Genomic DNA, 21,229 nt, shown 5'->3' on the forward strand with positions numbered 1-21,229 from the left:
GCGTAGGAGACCGTGTCTCCGCGTGTCTCCATTTTTACCCCAAAGGGTGAATATCTAGTAATACATTCCATTCCGCTGGAGTTTTGAAGACATATGGCTGTGATACTGATAGGGGACATTTTATGTCATTCTAGCTGAGCCCATATGCCTTTTATTTTTATTTGTAGAATCCCCATTACATTTGAAAACATAAACAGTACTGTAAACCATCTGTGACATTAAGACACCATCAAAGCCTTTCATAAACCAGAAAACCTCATCTGCTGATAAAGAAGATGGTTAGGAAATCGCAAAATGCTGATTTTCACTCATGAGGCAATTGATATGAATCAAGCCAACACTGTGATAAGCGCAAAATGATTTGAGACCTTCTTGAGATAGAAAGGTATTTCCCCAGGTTGCAGCAGACAAGCGTTTCCCTGTAATCTCAACACTTTGCTCTGCTCTGTTATCAAAGCATATCTTCGTATATCTGGAAGAGGGCAGAACGATAACAAAGGAGAAGCACAAAGTGCCACTTTCTCTTCAACCCAACCAACCAGGCCAATCAGACAAAAGCAAGCGTCTCTGAATTGGGCTGGAAGCAGCACAGATGTGCTCCGTCATGCAGGCATCTCCGCCAGCAGGTGCTCCGTTTGTCAAATGCTATTGTCTGCAACATCTACTTCCCCCTCAAGACAAACCAAACATTGCCCCTGTTTTGGCTGTGGATTTCATTCATGCAACCCTGATTCGGTCCTTTTCATTTCTTTCCTATTCCCTCATCTCTTCTATAAATCTCTAGATGTTAATTCATTTGTTTTCCTGCCAATGCTCTTTTCCTCTCATCTTTAATCCCAACCTCCTGTCAGAGATGAGTCTAAAACTGCAAACACATTTTAACAAATAACGAGTCGTGAATTATTTTTCATCTTGTGTATAACAGCTCACCTTCCGCTTTTATATGGCAGCAGGAAACAGCTCCTTAGCAGGTCTCCCAAAGTAAGCATGTGGCCTTCAGGGAGAAACTGGTGGAACAGCTTTTGGATGAAGCGGTCTGTCACTCCTTGGTCTAAAATGAGACAAAAATTAAACCCATCAGACCTAGAATCACAGTATAAAATAAATGCAAAAAGAATGCCATTCACTACAAAAACCCCAATTAGAATAAAAAATTATATATATATATATATATATATATATATATATATATATTATATTTTTACTTTTTTATTTTTTTTGACATTTTCAACAAGACAAATGTTACAGTGCATGTGTGTGCATTTTCTGTGGCCCTAACTTCACTTCCGATGGGCTTTGAAATGGAATCAATAACAACAGCCAAGTCTCTCTAGATTAGATTATTTTTAATAAAAACTTGTGATTATTTTATCTACCAGCAAGAGGTGCTTTAAAGCAAGAAATAGGCGTTTCCTGCTATGGCTGTACAAAAGTAAAGCAGTGCTGAGATTCATTATTTTAGCCATTTTAGTTTGTTAAGAAACATAAACACAGCAGAGTTACAGCTGATCCGTGCATCGAGTTATATAGTCTATTTGATGTGACTGTATCTATATCCTCCTAAGCTTGAAATCCTTATATACCAAAAATTAGAATAATATTTAAAAAATAAATGATAATGTAAAAAAGGCTGCTGCGATAGGTCACTTTACAAAAGTTGCGGTCCGTTAGTTTTAAAACAAACAACAACCAGATCGATAGAAAGTGAAAAGTTCTAGAAGAAGTTCCTAGTCAGCGCAGAGTAAAAATTCTGGTTGTCTAAAATGTTCTGATCCTACTGAAATAATTAATCCATGATTAATAATTAACAACTTATCCAAATGCAAAGTAAAAATTCCTAATTCTGCCTTTGTAAACAATTAAAAAAATATTAGATATTTTAAATATATAAATATTAGAAGTCTTCAATATACATTTTTATTATCTTCAATAATCTGTTTTGAACAGAGACATCCGCTGCAATATGCAAGAAAAGGAATGCCAATGAATTCCTTGAGGTATTTTTGCTTTTGTTAAATTATATCATCTACTTTTATTATGTATTGGCCATCATATATATAATAGTGCTAAGTACAAGTTCATAAATGCTCAAATTTAAAAGCAATTATAAAGTGTAAAGCACTTTTTAAAAAGCAAAAGTAGAAATTGCGTTTATTACAAAAACAGGCTCTGTGGTTACCCGGAAAAACCAACATCATTTATGAAAAAATAATGATGAAACAGGAACATGTGTGGTGCATGTGCAGTATGTACCGGAATATTAGAGGAAAGCTAAGAATTCCTAATCAACAAACGACATCAATGACCTGCGGAAGCAGATATAGCACAATCGTGAACAAGCGATAACCACGCCGATCACCCACGCCAAGTGAGTATACTTTTCCTTTGAGCTTTCTTAATTTCTTTCGTTTTATGTCATTTAGTCAGCACATGCAGCCACGTTAGTGAGAAATGGCATGCATGTTCATTAATAATGGCGCCTGCCACGCCTTTATGTGGGGGCTAACAACAAATAATTCATTTGTTAATATCATGTCAGTTAGCAGCTGTTTTAACCCACACTAGTTGGGTATAATGTTTGTGAATTGCTGAATAAGTGATACTGAGCGGATTAACAGCCGTGCAAGTCACGCTTAGTCTTTCCTTCCGGCCTTGAGCGAGCGAACAGAGTGTCAATGCTGGACAGGATCCAGCTTTTCACACACAACTTGCATGAGGTCAGTGATATAAGGGTATCATTGTGCCAAGATCTGGACCTGTGGTGACAAACAGTGAGCCTGGCAAACAATAGAGTCGAAGAAATCTTGGTGCTGTGAAAAGGAACTGCGACACGAATGCTCAGGTAGTCCAGCTGGACACCGACACCCCCGGTCTCAGGAAGAGAGAAGGTGTCTCAGGATGCTACAGGACTCCGATCTGCTGGCCAGAAAAACTGACTCACTGCTCAGTTTTGCACCAAGATCATCTCCAGAAGTCGGAGAGAGAGAGGTGAGAAGTGACAGCTACTGCTGTATTTTAAACGGCAGCATTAATTATTGACTCCCAGCATTATCCAAAAGGCTTCTTGATACCAAGACAGAAGTGTGATACTCTGAGTGCCGGACTAATTTTCTTTTTCAACTCCTGACACCCTAGCTGGCAAACCAGCACATGAACCACAATAACAGACATCATTAGCTTTTCTCCAAAAGCAAGAGGCCAGAGAAAAGAGATGCTCTTGGGTCTCGGAGCTCATGATCAGAGGCTAACTCTAGTCTTCAGAGCATGCAAGACAATTATGGGTTCTTTAGGCAGTGTAATCGGACTGTAAACAAAAAGTAAGTCACATTTAGGGAAGCAGAAGTAGCCTTGAGCCTTGCCTTAATGAGACGAGAGGTAACGGTAAAATTAAACAATACCATTTGTCAGTTTGAAAGTCCAAAAAAAAAAAAAAATAAATCGCTGGAAACGCTTGATTTAAAAAAATAATAATAATAAAAATATTCAAAGATTAAATGACCTAAACTTAAATAATCAACTGTCAATTTAGTGCTGAATTAAAAAAATACATACTATACATACATAATGATACTAATATGAAATGTTGCCACTGTCTTTCTATCATTCATATGGTGAATTCAAATAATCAAACAGTCAAATGTCAAATATTTAAACAAACATTTAAAACGGATATTCAAACTGTCAATTCAAACATTTCAATATTGAAAAAACAGCTGATTGCAAAAAATTAAAGTAAGGAATTAGCTGAATGCATCTAAAAACAATTGTTTTTACCATTTGACCAATAGGTGGTATGATGGCATCATGCATATCTGTTAGAATAATAATGCTTTAGATAGTGTAATAACACTGAAAAATAAAGACACACTTTTTATTTATCAATGCATTACACTAGATGATGATCAAAAGCAGTATATCAAAAGCATGTGTTATGAACACAGATCCTCAGCAAATCAGCTGACGCATTATAGAAGATTTTGCAATTGTATCACTCTTTTAAAACTTCACATCATAAGCTTTGCTAAAATAAAACATTAAAATGTCATATGTAAGTCAAACTAAAATATTTTAAAGTTAAATCCTTTGCCATACTATACAGTACATAACTGTTGAAAGTAAATAAATGAGAAATACCTGATATATTCTAAAGGAATATGTGAGCCTCCCTCTTCAGTGAGATACTCCATGAGTTTACGATTCATAGCCCCAGAACTGGTGGTTATCTGATAAAATAAAAGAAATTGTTTAATCAATGACAATGACTCATGTTTTTCATTTTAGATATAAGCCTCTAAAATGGATTCCTTTTGTGTTGCAGGCAGTAATTCTATTTCCATCAGGCAGCCTCATAGTCCTTTACTTTCACTGTGATACAACAAAACTCCAATGAAAGTGAGTCAGTGAGTCCCTAACATCTGTTTAACATCCCTTCTTGTGCTCTCCAGAAAGAAAACCATTAGGTCTGGAGCAAAATTATTCCAAAAATAAAGGTCCGTTCACACCCAGAACAATAAATACAAAAATGGCTATAATATTAAGCGTCGTCAGCAACGACCAATAACACCAATCTGTTTATTACAAAAAGGACATAGCGCCCGTTTGTGGCCTGCCACGTTAAATGTGAGCACTTTGGCGGTCAGATTCTGCGTGGCTTCCATTTCACATGACTATTTTATTTATAGATTTTCAGCTGGCGTTCAGCGATATGTGGTACGGCTGTGAATTATAATGGTGGGTTTCCCAATTAATAAATTATGGCGATTAGATCGAGTTGTATAGTTATAGCCATAACGGCCTGCGTGTTCAGTCACGCTGGCTGCGTTCTCACATGTACAGGTGAGAAATCAACATCGCTTAGAAAAATGTTGCTCTTCTGCTCTACAGCTCATCAGAGACCAGGACAGCTGGCAATGATTGTGTTATCAAAACATCTATGCTTCTGAAACTTACACTCCTCAGTTTGTCTGCAGGCTTCCACTGCTGCTAAATTAGAAGTATGAAACCGCTGCCTGCATCGCGTGCCGATTCTCAGATGAAAGTCACAGATTCTGAGGACATCGATGCGTAAAGCTTAAGCTGGATAGCAATGCAAGTCCTTTTACTATTTCACTAAAGATTAAGATTTGCTGAAAAGTGCTCATCCATGATGCAAATGAATATGTTTGTAGTACATAACTTGCACACTTCAGGGTGTTATAATTATTCCCTTACCTTTCTAACTTTGTAAAGGTTACAGAAGAACTAAATGGACCTCATGCACTGGAACTCACACAAATGAACCGCAGCCTGCTGGAGGCCTGTGCCATCTCATACATCACATCGTTTTCATGAGAGTCTGTCAATTACGACAGCTAAACACTATACCTTTAGACTGCAAACTATATAGAAAAAAGGGTGAGCAGTGTTCCCTACTTTAAAGGCATTGCTCACCCAAAAATAAAAAATCCTGTCATCATTTACTCAATTTTATACATACAAGAAGGGTGTTTTGAAGAATATTGAGTTTACCAACAATTGCGGTTGTCGTTGACTTCCATACATGTAGCATGGAAGAAAAAAAAACATGTGGGGCAAAACCTCTTTTGTTAGCCGCTTTATTCAAACAGGCCTATTTTGTGTTCAGCAGAAGAAATAAATTAATAAAGGTTTGGAAGAACTTGAGAGCAAGTAAGGATGATGACACTAATTTATTTTGGACCTTTAACCAACAACATAAGAAGCAGCAAAGAAGTACTACCATTTAGTTTCTATTCAGCCATGGATGTGTTTAGACTAATATGCCAGCAAACTTGTGACACAGCCCTATCTTTCTAATTTCTATTCTTAACAAGTTAAAAGTTATTTTCCTAGTTGTTAAAAGTATTTCATATGATGTATGGAGGAAAAAAGAGATATCCGAAATATAATATTAAATAATTTTTTTATACAATTAAACAATTAGTTTTTAGTAGATTAAAATAATTTAAATCACATAATTACACATTTTCCCCAGAAATAAATATATATATATATATATATATATATATATATATATATATATATATATATAAATAATAAATTATATATATATATATATATATATATATATATATATATATATATATATATATTTATTTCCGGGGGGAAAAATGTTATGATATATGATTTAAATATTTTAATCTTTTAAAAAACTAATTGTTTAATTGTATACTAATATTGACCTAGAATATCTCTTTTTCTCATATCGCTACTGTTTAACAGAAATATTTTAACTGTTGAAAATCTTTAGAAAAATAGTCATAAATTTGCTGCTATAATATTCTAATAACACCTGAAAAACTTAAATGGTAGTACTTTTATACTTTAGCATTAAAGAATAAGCAAAAAATAGTGGCAATGTCATCCTTTACTTGCCTTCGGAGACTATTCAACCTTTATTATTTATTTCTTCTGTGACCTATGAAGCTTGTTTAAATAAGCGGCTGGGTTTGATACTCCATGTTTCTCCATGCTGATCCTTGCTCTTCATTTTATTATTTGTAACCATTCTTCAAACACTGCCTTTGCCATGTATGAAACAGTAAACTGACTGAGTGACAATCTTTAAACACTGCTCAGCACATATAATTTACAGTCTAAAACATAGTGTTGTATAAATAATGCAGGCATCTCTATGCTATAGTTGTGTGAGCCTGTACATGAATCATTGTTAACATAGCTTTGCTACAACGTAATTTTACTCTGAAGTGTGCAATTATATTTTTAAACGCTATTCATTTGCATCGTAGGCTGTATAACAATTTTTTCAGCAAATCAGCAATAAGCACTGTCACCGTACTATCCCAGCTTTGCTTTACGCCTGCGATGATACAAACAACCCTTCACTCAGCTCTGAAGCTCGTACTTGCCTCCTTACTGTTTAAAAAGGCAATAACTCTACAAAATGGCACTAAGTATGCTTCAAGCTGCAAATATTTTACGTCACATCAGCTCCTGACTCTCAGTAGCTAACTGTTATGGATGACCCGACACTACCTGTGCATGTAATTTGCAACCAGCGTGTTTAAGCCACTGCAGACAACCCAACTGCTAACACCACAACTCACCACGACCCTATAGTATAAGAAACACTATTATAATTACGGCACAACAACGATATGTCGTTGGAATACTTTCGGCTAATCAACAAATAGTAACTGCGTGAAACCGCATGTTCGACTAAACATTAAATGATGAAAGCGACTCTGCTGCAACATCTCTTATGATAACGAATTGACCATTAATGACTTGGATTGCTAACATTTTAATAACCATTTTTATGTTAGTTGCCGAACAATGACGAACGCTGTTACGGAACAATTTTGCTCGAATATTTCTTTCTTCTGAAACGAAAGGATGATGCGTGAAGACCGACGACTCACTTTTCGTTGAGTTTTGGTAAATGCAGTGGCGAGGCGATGAAAACCTGATGAAGTGCGTTCAAATACTGTGCTGAAGCATTACAGAGGCGTCTCTAAATGAGCACAGCCAGTCATTGATCGGCTGGCTAACTGTTCTCTGGGTCGTGTCAGATAATTCTGAGCCATGAGTAACTAGCTCATGGGTATCTGCGAAGAGGAACTGTATTCCCACTTTGCAAATATCAGTGTTTCACATTTAAACACCAGTTATGTACTTGCATAATGTAACGAGACCCCAACTTTAAATATTTTAGTTTAACATATGACATTTTTAATATTTATTTTAACAAAAACATGATGTGAAGACACAAGAAGTGATACAATTGCAAATCTTCTATGTCCATCCTTTGTTTACTGAGAATCTGTGTTCATAACTGCAACAACTTTTATTCTCTGCTGTCATCGTGTAATGCGTTGATAAATAAAAGGCAATAATGTATTTTCATTGTTATACACTTATCTAAAAGCGTATTATTACAGCAGACATACATAATGCCATCGCCTACTATTAATCAAATAACTAGTATTTAAATGCGACCCTTCACTGCTGTACAATCCTTTTCAATATTAATGTTAGTTAACTCTTGTTCATGTTGTTCATATTTGACATTATTTATTTATTCACCATATAATATATTAACTTTGTTCTTTATTCACTGTGTAATAAATGTATGTATAGTATGTATTTTAATTGTGTGGGCTAGAGTCGCTATCTTTGGCTCTTTATTATTACCATCAACGTTTCAGCATTTTGAACTTTCTTGGCATATTAAATGCTCGACAGGCTGAAACTCAAGCTTTACCTGCTTTCCCAAGCATGTTTCCTTTTGTTTGATCATTTGCCCCACAAGCAGCAGTGCATGCTCTAAAAGCCAGAGTTAACCTCTGATCATGGCTCCCGGCTCTTTCTCTGACTCCCCTTTGAAGAAAAACTAATATTTCTGTGTGTGAGCTATGCTGATTTACTATAGGCTGTCGAGAGACAAGAAAGTAATGAAGCACCAAATATCACACTTCTGTCTGACTATAAGCACTTTGTAAGTCATGTTTGCCGTTTTGCATGCAGCAGTAACTGTCACTACCTCTCTCGCCTAAACTCTGAAACTGTTACTCTTCAGTGCAATGTGACAGAGCTCTAACATCACAGACACCTTTTCTTTCACAATTTTCCCGAGGAAAATGTAAATGTCACTATTTAACACGTCGATACTCATTCCTACGCTTTGGAAGTCGACTCTATTGTTTGCCGGGCCTTGTTTGTGTCAAATCTTACAATGTTGCCGCTGCTATCTGACACTCATGTTGTGTGGCTGGATCTGTCGACCATTACCTACGCTACGCTAAGCTCGCGGCGACACTATTGTGACTACGACGTATCGCTCGGTAATTCACAACATTAACTGATGAGTTAAACGCTGTGACATGACGTAACAAATGAGTATTTGTTATTAGCGTATGGCGTGGCATGTCACGCTGTACCCAACTAAATGACATAACGAAGAAGTAAGCTCAGGAAAGAAATATCTCACTGGCGGCATGAGTAATGACGTGTTCGTGTCTTCTCTTCTGGTCGTGATGGCATCGTTGATGAAGTTCTTAACCAATATTCCGAGCCACGTACTACGCATGCGCCATGTTCTGTTTTTTCATGAAATGATGTTGGTTTCGAATTAATCACGAATATTTACAAGATAACTGCGTGCTTTTAAGCGGGCATTATGAACTATTGTCTGTGTATGATGCAATAAATATGCAATAAAAGATGATACAATTAACAAAAGCAAAAAATGAACTAACAATTTCAGTAGCATTGCATGTTAGCGTAATATATTCCAAAACAGACGTGAAGCAGCTAAGAATATGTATATTATTCTAATAAACATATGTTTAAAATATCTAATATTTTTGGTGAGCAGGCCAAATTTTGCATTTGATAAGTAATTATTGTCATGGATTGGTATTGCAATGAGATCAGAGGCGACTGGGCTGCTGAAATTTCACTAGAAAACAAGCTTTAAGGCTTTCACTGGGTTGTTGTTGTTTAAAAACTAACGACCATAACACTAATAAGTATTTATCAGCGAATAAACACCATTATCATTATTTTTAAATGATATTCTGAGTACGAGCGATATATATCGCTTAGGAGGAGCATAGATACAGTCACATCAAATAGACTATAAGCAAATCGATGCATGGATCAGCTGTAACTCTGCTGTTTTAGTGTTTTTAACAAACTAAAATGGCTAAAATAATAGTCTCAGCACTGCTTTTTGTACAGCCGTTAGCAGAGAAACGTCTATTTCTCTTGCTTTAAAGCACCTCTTGCTGTAGTAGATAACATATTCACGTTTTTAATAAAAATAATCTAATCTAGAGAGACTTGGCTGTTGTTATTGATTCCATTTCAAAGCCCATCGGAGTGAAGTTAGGGCCACAAAATGCACATGCACTGTAACATTTGTCTTGTTGTAAAAAAAAATAAAAAAATAAAAAAAAAAATAAAAAAATATAATATAAATATAAAAATATATATATATATATATATATATATATATATATATATATATATATAATTTTTATTCTAATTGGGGTTTTTGGTAGTGAATGGCATTCTTTTTTTGCATTTATTTTATACTGTGATTCTAGGTCTGATGGGTTTAATTTTTGTCTCATTTTAGACCATGAGTGACAGACCGTTCATCAAAAGCTGTTCCGACCAGTTTCTCCCGAAGGCCACATGCTTACTTTGGAGACCTGCTAAAGGAGCTGTTTCCTGCTGCCATATGTGCGGAAGGTGAGCTGTTATACACAAGATGAAAATAATTCTCACTTTCGTTATTTGTTAAAAATGTGTTTGCAGTTTAGACTCATCTCTGACAGGAGGTTGGGATTAAAGATGAGAGGAAAAAGACATTACAGGAAAACAAATCGTTAACATCTAGAGATTTACAGAAGAGATGAGGAATAGGAAAGAATAGAAAAGGACGAATCAGGGTTGCATGAATGAAATCCACAGCCAAAACAGGGGCGGCCTTGGTTTGTCTTGAGGGAAGTAGATAAGCAGACAATAGCAGTGACAAGCGGAGCACCTGCTGGCGGAGATGCCTGCATGTTGGAGCACATCTGTGCTGCTTCAGCCCAATTCGAGACAGCGCTTGCTTTGTCTGAACGGCCTGGTGGTTGGGTTGAAGAAAGTGGCACTTTGTGCTTCTCCTTTTGTTATCGTTCTGCCTCTTCCAGATATACGAGATATGCTTTGATAACAGAGCAGAGCAAAGTGTTGAGATTACAGAAATGCTTGTCTGCTGCAACCTGGGAAATACCTTTTCTATCTCAAGAAGGTCTCAAATCATTTTTGCTTATCACAGTGTTGGCTTGATTCATATCAATTGCCCATAGTGAAAATCAGCATTTTGCGATTTTAACCATCTTCTTTATCAGCAGATGAGGTTTTCTGGTTTTATGAAGGCTTTGATGGTGTCTTAATGTCACAGATGGTTTACAGTACTGTTATGTTTTCAATGTAATGGGGATTCCCACAAATAAAAATAAAAGGCATATGCTTCAGCTAGAATGACATGTAATGTCCCGCCATTATCACAGCCATATGTCTTCAAAACCCAGCGGAATGGAATGTATTGCTAGATATTCACCCTTTTTGGGGTAAAAATGGAGACATGCGGAGACCACGGTCTCTCTCGTTTTCCACAATAAGATAAAGATTTTATGTATCGAAGCAGCTATACATGGTATTCAAAAAATTTCCCCATGTTCTGCTTAGAAGTCGGTCAGAATAGTGAGAAATCTTTTAGTGAATAAGAGGGTGTGTGGTGGTATTATTTCAAATAAATGAATTGCATGAAAACCCCGCCCAGCAGCCCTTCGTGTCAACCCACGCGTTGAGTGGGAAACCTCAGCTAGCCCTCCCACCTCCACAACTGCTCAACCTGTGAAAGGCACTGAAATAGCGATTTCGGTGGCTGTCTTACCGTGTTAATGTAGTAAAAGAAAAGAGCGAAATGACTCAAAAATGATAAACCCTGTAGACTGATTAATTTTAGATATCAGATGGCTTTTTAGACAGAGATTACATTAACTGTGTTTCATATTTTAGATGTACAGGGTTATGTGTTTCTGTGTAGTTTACAAAATGTGTTCATGGAATTTTTTGTTGAATTAACTATAGATGAATATATAAGAAAATGCATAAACAGTAGGTCAGGTTTTGCAATAAACTTTACACTTGGGGATAAAAATAAAAATTGTTATAATTTACTTAATGTCATTTCCAAACCAATAAAACGTTTCATCTTTGAAACACAGCTCGAGATATTATACATTTTTGCTATGAATATCTCACATTTCTGACACAGTACCATGGTACAGTTAGTATGTCCTTAGTAAATGATGGTTCGCATATGTTGTTCAGTTATTTATTTTTTCCAGCTTTCCTCAGTGGGCGTTAATGTTTTATTGTTGAATATATTAGACTGATTTGAAGAATGACAGAAACGATATTTTTTATTAAAAAATAATCAACTTATAATCAAATTGATGATAATCGCTAGAAAATTAAGTGTCCCCAAATAAGCAAACCAGAGAAGGCGACAGCAGGGAAGCAAAACCCTAAAAGGGAGAAAACCAGGCTCAAGTGGTGAGCCAGTTCTCTTCTGACTGGACGACCAACACTTTATTTACAGTTCAATTTTAAAAGCGCAGCTATGTCAGATTGTGTAAAGGACTTTTGTCCTTTGCATGTGTGTGTGTCTGTGTCTTTGTCTGGTTCTCCGTGATCCGTCCATGGTGCTCAGGTGTTCTGGTTTCTGATGAAGGTCAACTCTTGGTGTTATATTGTGTGTTATGGCGGTGTTCCTGGCTCTGGCTGATCTAATTAATGCACGCTAACAATCCTTTAACAGATTTGAATAATAGAAGCGTATTAGTGTGTTATGTGTAAACCAGGTTGAAGAGATGGGTCTTTAATCTAGATTTAAGTGTTACTGTTTCCCGAACAGCGTTAGAGATTGTTCCAGAGTTTGGGAGCTAGATAGGAAAAGGATCTGCGCCTGAAGTCGATTTTGATATTCTAGGTATTATCAGTTTTGAGAATGCAGCAGACATTGAGGACTATAATGTGAGTATTGAAGAGCTAAATAAGGCGCAAAGAAATATAGAGCTAAGTATCATCAACATAACACTGTGTCCTAACAACTGGTGATGCAATGTCGCAACCAGCGATAAAAGGTATCTTTTCCATGAGTTTTTGTCCTAACTAGCGCGACAGTGACAATTTTTCTATTTCTGCAACATCGCAGAAACAACAGCATGCAAACAATATGACAGTAGTTAAACATGTCTAATATGAGTTTAAATATCATTTTACATGTCCTTCTAGACATACTGAAAGCAACAACAGACAGTTAACCTCAAAACTTCAAAGTAGGTGAACCAGCGAGTAAAGTAGTCGGTTGAGTGAAATACTCCAAGGTGGCAGAGGTCCAGGGCAGACCTATGCTAGGACTTTTCTGTGGGCGTTTGTCATAACTGCGGAAGAAAGAAAGTTGTGTTCAATTACTATGAGTTTGTGTTGTTTGAATTCCCCTCACATCATTCTGAGAGATTACGCTGGGGGCGCACCCACCTTACACCCTTACAAACTCCACGGGGGCAGACAAACACACACAGGACTTCAAGGAATGAGTTACTTCTTCTGCTCATCGCACTATTACTGTATGACTTCAAAATCAGGGTCAGTTGATTGTTTAGTCCTCTTTTTGAGTTGGTTTTGGTCAGGTTGACCGTTAACAATTAAACAATCAAGGTCAAAGCTGTGCGTATATATATATATATCAATAGCCCTGCAGCTTAAACTGGCTTCAAGTCAGTTCCGTTATTGCGTGGATGTTTTGTTCATGTGGCGTGTGTGTGCTCGTGTTTGAAATAGTCATCATGTTTAGTCATATTAGCTTGCGAAGTTTCACCCCAGTGCGCTTGTTGCTTCCATGTTCTTGGTATTTGTAGGAGGTTTCAACTTTTTGCTGTTGAGAGAAAGGGCCGTACTGATTTACCGAAAATCGAATTAACATCTACAACAATCCACCATTTATTAGGAACACTTAAAAAAGAATACATTGCCAAAATGCTAATTTGTTCCTTATTTTGTTGATGTTATTAAATGGGCTATTACGCACAAACATGATTCATGGAAACTTTGCGTCATAGTAACAATAGTAATAATATGTTTTTGGTATTATTTATTTATTTTTAAACAATATTTACACATATATACATTTATATATTTATATTATATTATATACATTGTCACAAAAATCACATCAAAAAGTTACAAGAGAAAACAATTCAACAAAAAATAAGCAGTGTGTGTGTGTGTGTGTGTATAATTTTATTTTGACAATTTGTTGATGAATATAATATAAATATATAAATGTATATATGTGTAAATATTGTCGAAAAATAAATAAATAATACCAAAAACATATTATTACTATTGTTACTATAGTATAAAGTTCCATACACACACACACACACACACACACATATTAATCCTAACCTAAACTTAACAACTACCTCACTAACTATTATGTAGCACAAAATTAAGAAATAGCAAGTTAGTAGTTAATAGTTAACAAAGTATTACCTATTCTAAAGTGTTACCAATGGTCCTATAGTGGCAGATGTGATTTGCTATTATAATTATATATAATGCAATTTATATATTGACTTACATTAGAATGTGTCCTGTCTAGTTTTACTTTTTCTGGCCAGATATGAATGACTATCATACATAATCATTGTTTTACCCATTAAAATTCTTTGGAACAGAAGTTTATATTACCAGAAAGTCTTGTTCAGACACACTTAGAACACGAATCATTACATCACATCACAACATTAAAAGACTAGATTTAAAGATCACAGTGTAACCCAAAAAGTAATGAACTGAAAATGAATCAGTCTTTGCCACTATCCTTTAAACCACTAGGGTTTTACCCATTTATATATAGGTTTTGTATATTTTAATATCAAAAATAATAATCCTCAAATAATGATTCCAGTCCATTAATTAATATCTTACTAAGTGAAAAGCTGTGTTGGGAAAGTGTAAACAATATATTTATTTATATAACAAATTACATACAAATGTCAGGTAATAATGAAGGAAATTATTTATTAAACATATAACTTGTTTCTCTTTATGCCAATTATGTATGTATGTATATGTCACCAAAATATCCAATTAGGTTTAAGTATTTTCTTCAAGCACTTTAGGTAAAGGTGGAGAGATTTGCTTGTTTCATGCAGAAGTAGAGAAAAAATGTGTATTTTTGACCTTATTGACAGCTACGCCTAATGAAAGCCCAAATGATGCATGAATCTAGTTAAAGATAATTGAGCTGACAGCGGTCAGAGGAAAGCTGAGGCCATGCCTTTTTGACCACTCATTTAATAAACAAAAGAATGCATTATTATGAGAGGTTCCTTCCTGCACCCACGTTATCTGTGTCCCCAACCTCTCCAGCCCTGAGCTACAGCTCATCAGACTCGTGATAAATGGAGTAAGTGGAGTCGACATGATGAATTGCTTTTGTGTGAGTTCGAGAGAGAGCATTTGCTTGTGATCGTTGTGTCCAATAGTGAAACGTTAGGTTTCTTCACGGGAAGATTCATTCGGGGAGATTTTGAAAGTTTTAAAGTCCAAACAACAACTTTCTGTATGTGCTTTTATGCAAATGGTCTGGTAGGTCATGATGCAGTTCAGTAGTGTGAGAAGGTCATCCAGCGCACATGCTGATGCCTGAACCATCACTTGCTGTCAAACTGAAACTCCTTCCCTCCAACTGCATTAGCCATTTAACCTCCATGGGTCAACAGGGTAATGTTACTGCCTCTAGCGTTTCCTTCAATTTTCCAGTCGTATCTGAGTAGCTACATGGCATGAACTTGGTCAATTTGTTCTGCATGAGGCGATGATAAAGTAGTGGAGAATAGAACTAATTATAATGCTGCGGTTCGTCTCACAATAGAGCCTCTCAGAAGATCTGGTCATGTATTTTATCCGTTTCATGGAATAACAATTTTAAAATGTCAGTTATAAATCAATAAATAAATCCCCCCCCCTTTAAATTACATTACCAGGTCTTTTGCTGTTAAATGATGTAAATTTTCTTCATCTGTTGCTCCTATTACTTGTGGAGTGCATGAGGTTCCGTATTAGGCCCACTTCTTTTTTTATTTATATATCGTCCATTGGGCGTTGTTATTAGGAGACATAAGGTTTAATTTCATTTGTATGCGGATGATACTCAGTTGTACCTACCATTAAAAGCTGGTGATACAATTGACCCTATATTTGCCTGCCTTGGGGACATTAAGAAATGATTGTCTGAAAGTTTTCCTGGACTCCATGAAGATAAAAAGTGAAATAACTGTTTTTGGAAGCCCAAAGTTGAGAGTTAGTCTCATAAATGAAGTCAGACAGCATTTCCCCTCAGTCTCTTCTCAGGTCAGGAAACTTGGTGTCATTCTGGACTCTGATGTCTGCTTAACTAAGCATATTAACACTGTAGTCAAGAACAGTTATGGATCATCTCAAGATTTAAATCATTTTTGTCTTTTTGTCATTTATGCTTTTATCACCATATTTGGGTCTTCCTCAGTCATCATTTGCACTCATAAAGATGGTTCTGTACGCTGCTGCAAAGTTGTTTACTAGGGCAAAGATCACATTACACCAAGCCTCACTTCATTGGCTTCTGGTCCAGTTTAGAGTTGAATTCAGGATTCTGTTGTTTGTTTTTAAAGCTCTCAATGGTCAAACCCCATCGCATCTTAAATGTCTCCTTACTATTTATTAATCTTCTAGATCTCCAAGATCTGCTGATAGAGCTTTTTTGTTTAAAAACTAAGAGTTATCTGGCTTTTTTCTTTCTTTTTTTTGGACTAGCAATGGCCAAAAATACATTGCATGGATCAAAAATATTAATTGTTCTTTTATGCCAAAAATCATGGGCACATTAAGTTAAGATCATGTTCCATTAAGACATTTTGTTATTTTGTATATTAAAACTTTTAGTTTAGTTATATGCATTGTTTTTTTTTGTTTGTTTAGTTATATGCATTGCTGGTGATTTTCTCAGTTTAGATTTTTTTTTTGCACCTCCAGATTCCAGATTTTCAAATAGTTTTGTATCTCAGCCAAATATTGTCCGATAATAAACAAACCATATATCGATGGAAAGCTTATTTGTTCAGCTTTCAGGTGATGCATAAATGTCAATTTTGTAACATTGACCGTTATGACTGGCTTTGTGGTCCATGGTCAAAAATATTGCACTTGCATGGCTTTTTAATAATCCGGAATTATTCAGTCATGAAATTATTGCCAACAGGTATAAGATGTTACACATATCATGACCACTTCTTGGGTACAAGTTTCCCATCAACGTGTTTTGTATTCATTTTTTAGGGGTTTTTACGGTGACTGGGATGCATTTTAAAGGGATAGTTCACCTAAAAATGAAAAAGTGAAATCATGTTAATTAATGTCATTTTTAACCTGTAAGACCATTGTTCATCTATGTAACACAAATTTAGATATATTGATGATATATGTGACTTTTCTGACCCTCCAGCAATGCAACTACCACGTTAAAGTCCCAGAAAGTTAGGGAAAATAAAGCTTAAAAATAAAGAAGAGAAGAAAGAGTTAAATCAATATTTTGTTTTCTTCGCACACAAAAAATATTCTTGTAGCTTTCATAACCACTGACGTCACATGGACTATTTAAACAATGTCTTTGCTACCTTTCTGAGCCTTGAACATGGTAGTTGCTTTGTTTAGAGGTAATTGTCTTTGGAGGGTCAGAAAGCTCTCGGATTTCATCAAAATATCTTAATTTGTCTTTTGAAGATGAATGAAGAACAGTTTGGAATGACATGAGGTTGAATACTTTATGACAGAATTTTAATTTAGCCTTTTAGCATTTTCTTGAATAGCAAACAAAAACATATTTACTTAAAGCATTTACATATTGCAAAACTAAGCGGCAAGTGTCCTTATTTGAACCTTCTCATAATCAGGGTGCATTTCTAAAAAAAAAACTTTGCTTACCAACATAGGTCACCAATTCTATTTTTCCTGAAACCAGAGTTCCAAAAACATTTGCAAACAGCAATGCAAAGTTGTGTGGTTGGAAATGCAGCTTTTGATCTGTGGTTAGAAAGCGTGTTGTTAGTATGACATGCAGACCTAAATAGATCGTGCACTTGAGCTAAATAAGCAAAATAGATTACAGCATGTCTTTCATTCCATCATCCTGTACACGCAGGTTTCGTTCCGTGTCTTTGATATTTCTTGACAAACTAAAAGTATTTTTCAAATCCCATGTTTTTTTTACAGCAATAATCTACAGCAATTGCCGAACTGGTGAATTGAGCAATGGTTACTTCACACCTGCATTTCATCAATAACAATTCTATGCTGTTAAACCGACATGTTTGGAATGACAAAGTTTCTGCGCTTTTGGGAAATAGTCGCGTGTGACGAGCCTTAACATGTTCAACTTTTCTTTTTTTTTTGTTTTTGGGTAGCGACTTGAATAGTACTTTCCCTTAATGCTCAGTTGTGACCTTTTCTCTCTTTCACACTCATTCCAGACGAGCCAAAGAGATTCCAGGTTATGATTCACGGCATCGAACCGCTGCTGGAAACACCCATCCAGTGGTTGAGCGAACACTTGAGCCACCCAGACAACTTTCTCCACATCAGCATCATCCCGGCACCAAGTGACTGATTCCAGAAGATCCAGTTGTCCGTCGATGGAGAATTAGGGATACAGCATCTGCAGAGACGTTCTGATGGCACACCATTTCTTCCTGTTTTCTCATTCTCATCCCTGCAGTGGCCTTATCGAGCGATGGTCATCAAGCAACGGCGTTCTGTGCGCTTCACACGAAGAAGACTCTCTCGAAACGACTTCTCAGATGGGTCCCCTGTTCTTGCTGCCTTTAAAATTCTCACATTCATACATTTGCACAAGCTCGATGTGATTGTATCCCCTCCCCATTAACTCTTTAACACTCCCGTTCCCACTCTCTAATTTGTGAGTAACGTACGCTTAGACCCTCAGATCTGTTAATTATCAGAAGGAATCCTTTTTTGTGTTTAATGAGGCCACTAAACGACCGCCATGGGGCTTGATCATCAACACGTTTTACGTATGCGTCCGGGTCAGATGAGGTGTAAAATGAAGATGGAAAAAAACGATGGAAAAAAATATCGGTGACTTCATTCACCGGATTAAATGTGTCAGTGTCTGGTTTTGGCAGCCATGTAGGGGGTCGCACAGCTCAGTGGAGGTGATCATCCCACGAGCCGATTAGTCACGATCCCAGACGAATGTTAGTGGGATATAGCACAAACGAAGCTCTTTTTCCCGGCTTTCTTCTAATTTACATTTTTTTTTTCATCCGCTTGGAAATAGTTTTTCTATTCATTCAGAGCAAATGTTTGATCTTTGAAATGGGTATGTATTGCAAGTCAGAGGCCATACAAATACATTATCATATCGCACTGTTTCCAACAAATTAACCTTACAGTATTTTTTTTTCCCCCTTATTTATTTACAACCTGTAGGCAGACTGGCTGTCTGTGTTTAGGGGGTTGTGGGGACTGTAGATCAGTGCTGCAGACGACACACAGCTGAGAGTGATTATTCGTTTAGAGGAATCGGTGAGTGTTTTACCCCAGACCGAGACAGAGAGACAGCGGGCAAAACCGCAGAGCTTACGCCACCACCAGGCGACTTCTCGGCAGACTGTTCTCGAGACAATGCTGTTTGTGTACAAACTTTCAGCTGTTTATATCATTCCTTGTATGACTAATAATTACAGAAGATGCTGCAACTCCACACTACTAATAACACGGTTAAAACGATAATGAAATGGTTCAAATGTGCGTTTTCCTTTATTTTAATTGCGGTGATTGCTTTTCTGTCTTTGCTAGATTCATTCAAAAGGCATTTAATTAAAACAATATTTTATAGCTATTCAGTGTTTGGTTGTCCTTTCGTTTTTCTTGCTGAAATCAGATTGCAAACTATTTTGCTATTTTTATTGTTCAGTAATATGACATTTATCCAGTCATTTAGTATGCTAAATCCCACCCCACAACCGTCGGCAAGCCCAAATTCACCCACATTTTTGTTATCATCTGTTTACATTGAAATACAAAAGAAAATATCCGTTTCTGTTCTAAAGTCAAGGAGGTAAAAAATTCAGAGAGGCCTGTAGCAGCGTTAACTCATTTATAAAAAAAACCCCACAAATTACGAATTTGTTAACTTGTCATTAATTTGTTCCATTGCTTTAGTCGAATTTTGTCCATTTTCTATGCATTTTCATTTAGTTCCAACTAAAATGGCTGACCAAACTGGTAAACTCTGATCATGACTGAACTGAAACTAACAATTAAGTTTCCTTGTGCGTCCGTTTCATTCATCACAGTGAAAATGGACAATTTGGCTGAGTGCCTTGTGTTGTGGGATGCTTGTAAACTAGCGCGTACCTCACATTTTGGCAAATATTGTAAGTATTCTTTACAATTCCCGTGCTTTTCTACAGAGGTGGATTCTTCTCGTTTCAGATTTGCGATACTGATGCCGAAATTTGACAAATGATAACAATACTCAAGGCCTAAAGGGTTTGGTAGCTCTGTAGTTATAGTTTTTGTTGTTCATAACTCCAGAAGATCTCCCGTGTATCTAGTTTCCCCTTTCGATGTTGTGGTCTTCGGCTGGGGGCAGGGCTCAGTGCCATTATTTTTCTCAGGCACAGGAAGAAGGCTGGGAGGCGGTCTCTCCAGTGTGGCGCGGAGTGGACATCAAAGTGAAGCCGAGCACTCTTCATCTGTTCATTAAATAAAGAGCTATCCTGGGCACTCGCTGATTCCAGTAAACCCGTCACTTAAAAGATCAGAGGAGCCACTCTCCTCCTCTGCGTCTTCCTCTGTCATCTCTCCTTCAGACATTTGTTCAGATGCATGTTGCAAGAGCAGTAAAAACGGTACCGCTTCTTTTCTTTTTTTCGACTCATTTCTTCATTTCCTTCATTTCTTGCTTTCCTCCATGGGAAGTAGGTGAAGACTTGACCGTTTTAGGCAGCGAAACCTCTTTGAAGTTAATTTAATGAGGAAGCGGACAGGGTTCATGTCTCCTTCAGCTCTCTCTTATGTGTTTTTCGCCCACTTTTACAGACTTTATCCACATTACTCTTGTGTCGTCCACTCCCCTCCGCTTGCTGATTGGGATATAAAAGTAAAACTCGAAGGCCATAACTCAGCCAGACCCTGTTAAGTTATATGAGGTGTCAGAAGACAACTTTCCCCTCTGTCCGATCGGAATGACCTTCTAGTATACTCCGAATACACCTGGAACTGAGCGGAGGGAGGGGTTGATCGCTGAGGAACCAACAACAAAACTCTCTCTTCTCTAACGTGAGCTGCCCTCTAATTTTCTTCAGACCCCCTCACGCTCACGTGAGCCAACCTGTCATTAACCCGGCTCCTAATGGACAGGTGCTGGGGACCCCAAGGTGCTGTGATCATTTGGGGACAATGATGATGACCCCACGACACCAGATAATAATTTTCTTTTCTGTACCTTGCTTTAATTCATTTCATGTCCTTTTTTTTGGGTACTTGTATTTGTTTTTCTCCCTTTGATTCTCCTTTCCTGTTTTCTGTAGACCCTGTTTTAAAGACACTTTTC

The 21,229-nt window shown here is 36.7% G+C and overlaps 1 long non-coding RNA gene across 1 annotated transcript; it reads left to right on the top strand.

The window, feature by feature from the left end:
* The first annotated feature begins 10,128 nt into the window (after positions 1-10,128).
* Positions 10,129-19,510, top strand: LOC122360635. The gene is made up of 2 exons (XR_006252823.1): positions 10,129-10,236; positions 18,120-19,510. It is a non-coding gene; the product is annotated as an uncharacterized LOC122360635 (long non-coding RNA).
* The last annotated feature ends 1,719 nt before the right edge of the window (positions 19,511-21,229 follow it).

Source organism: Puntigrus tetrazona, chromosome 16 (assembly GCF_018831695.1).
Source record: "Puntigrus tetrazona isolate hp1 chromosome 16, ASM1883169v1, whole genome shotgun sequence".
NCBI lineage: Eukaryota > Metazoa > Chordata > Actinopteri > Cypriniformes > Cyprinidae > Puntigrus > Puntigrus tetrazona.